Here is a 6,000-nt window from a genome sequence, read left to right as displayed (position 1 = left end):
ATGGAAAAATTGTGTAGAGGAGGGGAGGGCACTGGAAAAATGCATGTTTGTCCTGCAGATGTTAAGAGATCCACATGGCTGTCTTATCCGGATGGAGAAGAAAAGGAAAGAGGATGCCGCCGATCAGAAAATACATAATTGTGAGTCCCAAAATGTAACAGTAATCACTTATATGGTACAGATCCTGTGTACAGCGAAATTGTGGCGTCCCGAACAGCTGTAGTGTTACGCCGAGCGCTCCGGGTCCCCGCTCCTCCCCGGAGCGCTCGCAACATCCTCGCTACTGCAGCGCCCCGGTCAGATCTACTGACCGGGTGCGCTGCGATACCGCCCCCAGCCGGGATGCGATTCGCGATGCGGGTGGCGCCCGCTCGCGATGCGCACCCCGGCTCCCGTACCTGACTCGCTCTCCGTCGGTCCTGTCCCGGCGCGCGCGGCCCCGCTCCCTAGGGCGCGCGCGCGCCGGGTCTCTGCGATTTAAAGGGCCACTGCGCCACTGATTGGCGCAGTTGGTCTAATTAGTGTGTTCACCTGTGCACTCCCTATGTATACCTCACTTCCCCTGCACTCCCTCGCCGGATCTTGTTGCCATTGTGCCAGTGAAAGCGTTTCCTTGTGTGTTCCTAGCCTGTGTTCCAGACCTCCTGCCGTTGCCCCTGACTACGATCCTTGCTGCCTGCCCCGACCTTCTGCTACGTCCGACCTTGCTCTTGTCTACTCCCTTGTACCGCGCCTATCTTCAGCAGTCAGAGAGGTTGAGCCGTTGCTAGTGGATACGACCTGGTTACTACCGCCGCTGCAAGACCATCCCGCTTTGCGGCGGGCTCTGGTGAATACCAGAAGTAACTTAGAACCGGTCCACTAGCACGGTCCACGCCAATCCCTCTCTGGCACAGAGGATCCACCTCCTGCCAGCCGATTCGTGACATGTAGGACACGAGGAGGGTCTCCTACCTTGCCTCCTCGCTGTCCGATCGCCGAATGACTACTCAGTGCCTGAGATACAGGCATGAGCAGTCAAGCGGCAGAATCATTGATCACTGGTTTCCTATGAGAAACCACTGATCAATGTAAAAGATCAGTGTGTGCAGTGTTATAACCCCCTATGGGAGCTATAACATTGCAAAAAAAAAAAGCGAAAAAAATGAATAAAAAAAAGTGAATAAAGATCATTTAAAGTGGTATTCCAGGAAAAAACTTTTTTTTATATATCAACTGGCTCCAGAAAGTTAAACAGATTTGTAAATTACTTCTATTAAAAAAAATCTTAATCCTTTCAGTACTTATGAGCTTCTGAAGTTAAGGTTGTTCTTTTCTGTCTAAGTGCTCTCTGATGACATGTGTCTCGGGAACCGCCCAGTTTAGAAGCAAATCCCCATAGTAAACCTCTTCTAAACTGGGCAGTTCCCGAGACACGTGTCATCAGAGAGCACTTAGACAGAAAAGAACAACCTTAACTTCAGAAGCTCATAATTACTGAAAGGATTAAGATTTTTTAATAGAAGTAATTTACAAATCTGTTTATCTTTCTGGAGCCAGTTGATATATATAAAAAAGTTTTTCCTGGATAACCCCTTTAACCCCTTCCCGACCTATGACATACCTGTACGTCATGGGTGGCAAGGTGTTCCCGACCGATGACATACAGGTACGTCATGGACATTACTGCCGCTACTCGCGGCATCCCGCAGCGCCCGGAAAGATGGTGGCTATCACTGATAGCCAGCCATCTTACCATGCGACCACGGGGGGTTTCGTCCCCCACCCCCCCCCAGCGATCGCTGCTATCAGCTGGTCAAATCTGACTAGCTGATAGCAGCGTTTCGCTATGAAAATACTTAGCAGCGCGGTGTGTGAGTCCCGATCACGGGGATCAGGACACACACCGCTCTGCTAAGTGTCCCTGACCCGTCCCCCGGCGTCACTTACCCGTCCGAGCGGTGTCCCGAGCGGTCCCGGCGTCCTCCGTGCGGTCCCGACGTCCTCCAGGCGGTCCCGGCGGCGCTGCGTCCCGGAGGTGAGTTTCCGGCAGCAGTGCAGCATCTTCATTGGCAGCAGTGAGATCGCCGTAAAGCGATCTCTCTGCTGCCTCTGAGAGTTTCAAAACTGCAACTCCCAGCATGCCCAGACAGCCTTTGGCTTTCTGGGCATGCTGGGAGTTGTAGTTTTGCAACATCTGGAGGTCCACAGTTTGGAGACCACTGTATAATGGTCTCCAATCTGTGCTCTTCCAGATGTTGCAAAACTACAAATCTCAGCATGCTCAGTCTGTCCAGGCATGCTGGGAGTTGTAGTTCTCTAACATCTGGAAGAGCACAGATTGGAGACCATTATACAGTGGTCTCCAAACTGTGGACCTCCAGATGTTGCAAAACTACAACTCCCAGCATGCCCAGACTGCCCAAGCATGCTGGAAGTTGTAGTTCGGCAACATCTGATCCTTCAGATATTGCCGAACTACAACTTCCAGCATGCCTTGGCAGTCTGGGCATGCTGGGAGTTGTAGTTTTGCAACATCTGGAGGCACACTAGTTGGGAAACATTGTCCGTTTCCTACCTCAGTGCCTCCAGCTGTTGCAATTGTTGCAAAACTATAACTCCCAGCATGCACTGACAGACCATGCATGCTGGGAGTTGTAGTTTTGCAACAGCTGGAGGCACACTGGTTTGGAAACACTAAGTTTGGTTGCAAAACACTTGAAAGTTTATTACTTAACTTAGTGTTTCCAAACCAGTGTTCCTCCAGCTGTTGCAAAACTACAACTCCCAGCATGCACGGACAGCCAAAGGGCATGCTCGGAGTTTGCAACAGCTGGATGTTTGCCCCCTCCCCCCAATGTGAATGTACAGGGTACACTCACATGGGCGGAGGTTTACAGTGAGTGCTGGAAGTTTGAGATGGCGCAAATTTTGCGCTGCAGCTCAAACTTCCAGCGGCAAACTTGCTGTGAACCTCTGCCCATGTGACTGTACCCTAAAAACACTACACTACACTAACACTAACCTAAAATAAAAAGTAAAAAACACTACATATACACATACCCCTACACAGCCCCCCTCCCCCCAAAAAATGAAAAACGTCTGGTACGCTACTGTTTCCAAAACGGAGCCTCCAGCTGTTGCAAAATAATAACTCCCAGTATTGCCGGACAGCCATTGACTGTCCAGGCATGCTGGGAGTTTTGCAACAGCTGGAGGCACCCTGTTTGGGAATCACTGGCGTAGAATACCCCTATGTCCACCCCTATGCAAATCCCTAATTCAGGCCTCAAATGCGCATGGCGCTCTCTCACTTTGGAGCCCTGTCGTATTTCAGGGCAACAGTTTTGGGACACATATGGGGTATCGCCGTACTCGGGAGAAATTGCCTTACAAATTTTGGGGGGCTTTTTCTTCTTTAACCCCTTATGAAAAGGTGAAGTTGGGGTCTACACCAGCATGTTAGTGTAAAAAAATAATTTTTTTACACTGACATGCTGGTGTTGCCCTATACTTTTCATTTTCACAAGAGGTAAAAGGGAAAAAAGACCCTCTAAATTTGTAACGCAATTTCTCCTGAGTACGGAGATACCCCATATGTGGGTGCAAAGTGCTCTGAGGGCGCACAACAAGGCCCAGAAGGGAGAGTGCACCATGTACATTTGAGGCGATTTGCACAGGGGTGGCTGATTGTTACAGCAGTTCTGACAAACGCAAAACAATAAATATCCATATGTGACCCCATTTTGGAAACTACACCCCTCACGGAATGTAATAAGGGGTGCAGTGAGCATTTACACCCCACTGGTGTATGACAGATTTTTGGAACAGTGGTCTGTGAAAATGAAAAATAAAATTTTTGATTTGCACAGTCCACCGTTTCAAATATCTGTCAAACGCCAGTGGGGTGTAAATACTCACTGCACCCCTTATTACATTCCATGAGGGGTATAGTTTCCAAAATGGGGTCACATGTGGGGGGGTCCACTGTTCTGGCACCATAGGGGCTTCCTAAATGGGACATGCCCCCCAAAAACCCTTTCAGAAAAACTCACTCTCCAAAATCCCATTGTCGCTCCTTCCCTTCTGAGCCCTCTACTGCGCCCACCGAACATTTTACATACGCATATGAGGTATTTCCTTACTCGAGAGAAATTGGGTTACAAATTTTAGGGTGATTTCTCTCCTTTTACCCCTTGTAAAAATTAAAAAATTGGGTCTACAAGAAAATGCGAGTGTAAAAAATGAAGATTTAGAATTTTCTCCTTCACTTTGCTGCTATTCCTGTGAAACACCTAAAGGGTTAAAACACTTACTGAATGTCATTTTGAATACTTTGGGGGGTGCAGTTTTTATAATGGGGTCATTTATGGGGTATTTCTAATATGAAGATCCTTAAAATCCACTTCCAACCTGAACTGGGCCCTGAAAAATTACGATTTTGAAAATCTTGAGAAAAATTTGAAAATTGCTGCGGAACTTTGAAGCCCTCTGATGTCTTCCAAAAGTAAAAACTTGTCAATTTTTTAATGCAAACACAAAGTAGACATATTGTATATGTGAATCAATATGTAATTTATTTGGAATATCCATTTTCCTTTCAAGCAGAGACTTTCAAAGTTAGAAAAATACTAAATTTTCAAAATTTTCATGAAATTTTTAGATTTTTTACCAAGAAAGGATGCAAATATCAGTGAAATTTTACCGATAAAATAAAGTAGAATATGTCACGAAAAAACAATCTCGGAATCAGAATGATAAGTAAAAGCATTCCAAAGTTATTAATGTTTAAAGTGACAGTGGTCAGATTTTCAAAAAATGCCCAGGTCATGAAGGTGAAAATGGGCTGGGTCATGAAGGGGTTAACCTCCCTGGCGGTATGATTCTTTCTGGAAATTTGTACCAAAAGCGGTACAATTTTTTGCACTGAATTTCACATCTCCCCCATCACATTCCCCTCCCTTGTCACATTCCCCCTCTCCCTTGTCACATCCCCCCGTCACATTCTCCCCCTCCTTGTCACATTCTTCCCCCCTTGTCACATTGCCCCCTTGTCACATTCCCCCCCCCCTTGTCACATTCCCCCTTTTGTCACATTCCCCCCCTTCTCACATTCTCCCCCTTCATGTTACATTCCCCTCCCCCTGTCACATCCCCCTTTTGTCACATCCCCCCCTTCATGTCACATTCCCCCTCCCCTGTCACATTCCCCCCCCCCCCCTTGTCACATTCCCCCCCTGTCACATTTCCCCCCCCCCCCTTCATGTCACATCCCCCCCTGTCACATCCCCCCCCTTGTCACATCCCCCCCTCTGTCACATTCCCCCCTTTGTCCCATTCTTCCTATTCCCCCCCCCCCCACCCCCCCTTGTCACCTTGTTCTGCAGCAGGATACACTGGGTTTGCCGGGCAGTTTTCAAACCTAGTGTATTTGCTGCAGAACAAGCCCTTTCCCTTCAGCCAATCACAGGCTTTACACCACTGCGGCCTGTGATTGGCTGAAAAGTGAAAGGTCCTGTAAGATGAATAGAGCAGGGACCAGAGCGCACAGAGGGGAACAACATCTTCAGGGACCGGGATTAGGTGAGCAAAAGTTTTTTTTATTTTACTACTTTTTCCTTTTACATTTATCTCAGTGTTTTTCTAACAGGGTGCCTCCAGCTGTTGTGAAACTACTACTCCCAGCATGCCCGGACAGCCTTTGGCTGTTGAGAGTTGTAGTTTTGCAACAGCTGGAGGCCCCCTGGTAGGGAAACACTGACTTTTAGTATTTTTCTTTACCTGCTCTGGCCGGCCCCCGCAACGGGAGCCGACCAAAGCAGATAATCGCATGTTTTCCCGGGGGCCGCATCGCTATATCGCATTGCTTTTGCGATATACCGTGCAGCCTGGCCAGGAACTCTGTAATTCTACCCCGAGCGTGACTCGGGGTTACCGATCCTGGCAGGGAAAATTAACCCCGAGTCACGCTCGGGAATACCGCTCAGGAGGTTAACACCTCCTCTAATAAAAGTTTGAATC

This window comes from Hyla sarda, chromosome 1 (assembly GCF_029499605.1).
Source record: "Hyla sarda isolate aHylSar1 chromosome 1, aHylSar1.hap1, whole genome shotgun sequence".
Lineage (NCBI taxonomy): Eukaryota > Metazoa > Chordata > Amphibia > Anura > Hylidae > Hyla > Hyla sarda.
The sequence above is the reverse complement of the archived record's forward strand: the minus strand, read 5'-3'. Positions refer to the sequence as shown.